This window comes from Megalopta genalis, unplaced genomic scaffold (assembly GCF_051020955.1).
Source record: "Megalopta genalis isolate 19385.01 unplaced genomic scaffold, iyMegGena1_principal scaffold0260, whole genome shotgun sequence".
Classification (NCBI taxonomy): Eukaryota; Metazoa; Arthropoda; class Insecta; order Hymenoptera; family Halictidae; genus Megalopta; species Megalopta genalis.
This window is the reverse complement of record NW_027476329.1, coordinates 104,704-107,500: the sequence shown is the minus strand read 5'-3', so window position 1 is coordinate 107,500 and position 2,797 is coordinate 104,704. Positions and strand designations below refer to the sequence as shown.

At 57.2% G+C, this 2,797-nt stretch overlaps 1 pseudogene; it reads left to right on the top strand.

Annotated features, from left to right (window-relative positions):
- LOC143262995 (large subunit ribosomal RNA) overlaps positions 1-728 on the top strand; it is a 2,997-nt pseudogene extending 2,269 nt beyond the window's left edge.
- Positions 729-2,797: the final 2,069 nt, after the last annotated feature.

The window sequence follows — 2,797 nt, the reverse complement described above, 5'->3', positions numbered from 1 at the left end:
AAGCGTTCGAGTTCCCTGGAAACCTCTAGCAGGGAGATAGGGTTTGGAACGCGAAGAGCACCGCAGTTGCGGCGGTGTCCGGATCATCCCCTCGGACCTTGAAAATCCAGGAGAGGGCCACGTGGAGGTGTCGCGCCGGTTCGTACCCATATCCGCAGCAGGTCTCCAAGGTAAAGAGCCTCTAGTCGATAGATTAATGTAGGTAAGGGAAGTCGGCAAATTGGATCCGTAACTTCGGGATAAGGATTGGCTCTGAGGAGCGGGGCGTGTCGGGCTTGGTCGGGAAGCGGGTCTGGCTGACGTGCCGGGCCTGGGCGAGGTGAACGGCTCTCGTGGCTGGGATCCGAGCTCGGTCCCGTGCCTTGGCCTCCCGCGGATCTTCCTTGCTGCGAGGCTTCCGTGGCGTTTCCCATCGGTGCGGTCGTCCTCTTCGGCCGCCATTCAACGCTCAGCTCAGAACTGGCACGGACTAGGGGAATCCGACTGTCTAATTAAAACAAAGCATTGCGATGGCCCCCACGGGTGTTGACGCAATGTGATTTCTGCCCAGTGCTCTGAATGTCAACGTGAAGAAATTCAAAAAAGCGCGGGTAAACGGCGGGAGTAACTATGACTCTCTTAAGGTAGCCAAATGCCTCGTCATCTAATTAGTGACGCGCATGAATGGATTAACGAGATTCCCATCTGTCCCTATCTACTGGCGGTGGCGGTCTGTGGCCACCCAGGGCGGGAGATAACCCCCGAACTAGCCCTCGCGTAGGAGGGTTGATCGGCCGAGTCGATGGGTGTATCGGCGATGAAGGCATTAGAGACCGTCAGTGCGTCGTACATGTAGTACTTCGCATAATGGCGAGGCCCTGATTTAGCATACGGGCTGTGGCGTGTTCTTTGTACAGCACTGTATGTGCTGTATGACTTCCGACTGGGGAACTGTTGTCACTCGTGGCATCAGTTCCCCAGTTTACGTTAAACGGTTTTTCAGACCGTTTTTCGTGGGCGGAACACGCCACTAGACAACACTCCGCTGGGCTCAGGAATACATGGGATGCAATCAATCCCCTGGGCAACCCAGGCCGCAAGGGGCAAACGTGCCCTAGCCACACTTGAGCCTCCACGAAAAAGGTACCGCTGGATAGCTCGTGTTCTTAAATACGCAGCGAACTGAACGAAGTGTGGTGGAGAGGAAGAGGCAGCCTCTCCGACTGCTGTCTCCCACGTGTTTGCCGTGCGTGGCGACCCTTGTCGTCGGAAAAGAGGATCCTGGGATCTGAGGGGGCCCTCTCCTGCGGGTGAGACGTCCCCAACACGTACCTTTGGCCTCTGCTTCGGCTAGATGGGCGGCTGGACGAGAAAAGCAGCCCTGGTCCAGTCAATCGGCTTGGAACGACCACACGCTTCGGGCAAGTGGGTTCTGCTGGGCGAGGACGCGGGCTGGGTAAGGAAACCGACCCAGCCAGCAGACTATATTCGGTGCGTAGCCCTAACTCAGCCTTTGGCGGGTTCCAAATTGTGTGGGTCGGTGGTGGCCGGGGAGCGCACTGGATGAAAGACCAAGACACATTATGGGTCTGAATAAAAATAATGAACAAAAAACTAAGCGTCCAAAGACGACGGGTCCAGCTCCTACTCGGAGTGAAGCCGTCGCCGCAGACGCGGGAACTGCAAATGCAGCTGTCAGTCCCCCCGCGTCTGTGAGAAAGACAAGATCCGGGAAGGTGATCAATATCGCCAATCCTCGTGTGATCTTGCAAAGATGTGTGACTCCCACGCGAGCGGTCTCGGTGAAAACCGAGCCCACGGTAGAAGGTACGCCGGACACCGGTAACGTGGAAGTAATCGAACGAGTCGGAGACACGTCACTCGTGAAGGTGCAGTCGGCACCCGAGCGTGTCGAGGACCCTACTGGTGACGGTTGGCAAACCGTCACCAAAAAGACGAAGCGAGCCAAGCCGGGCGCACCCACCGGCAAGGCCGCAGTAAACCGGGCCAGGAGACCGAAGGGGACGTTCTCCGGGCAGAAGGTACGGCCTCTCGATCTCGTAAGAGACGAAGCCTTTAGGCGAGTGTCCGAAATACGGACCTTTTGCTTTCGACCTGAGTCGAAAGTCAATAAGGAGTCCGGGTCAAAGATACTCGCCGAGGTTGAGGCACTCAACGAGCTGGTCCAGGAGCTTATTCAACGGAATAGCTTCGTCGAAGGGCAGCTCGCCGCGGTCAGGGCGGACCTAAAAGCGCGTCCTGCCGTAATGAGTGCGATGCGACCTGGGCCGTCCAAGGGAACTCTCCCGAAGACGGCCTGCAACGCCGCGCAGTCGACTTACGCCCATGTGAACAAAGTCGACTGCAAAGGAGCTTCTCCGGAAGCGGGGAGACGGCCACAATCGCAGCATGTGGTAAAAATCTTCCCGCCGAAGGAAAAAGGACAGAGCAGCGAAGTTACGAAGGTTACTGTTCTGTCGCTCGTTAAACCAGCGAAGGAGGCGATCCGAATTAAGTCGGTCCGACGCATCCACTCCGGTGGCATCGTCGTCGAGACCGACCGAAAGGAGGACCTGCAAGCCTTCGTTGGCAATAAGAAGCTCCGGAGCGCGGGTCTGTCCGTCTCCTTACCTACCAAGCGGGACCCCGAGGTTTTAGTTTACGACGTCCCGCGTCGGATGGGTAAGGACGAAATTGCCTCCAGTATTTGGAGGCAAAATCTCTGCGATGCGAACCAGAAGGATGTGCCTTCGGGAATTCGGGTCAGCCGCATGGCTGGCAAGACCCCGGAGACAGCCAACTGGGTCGTTGCCGTCAG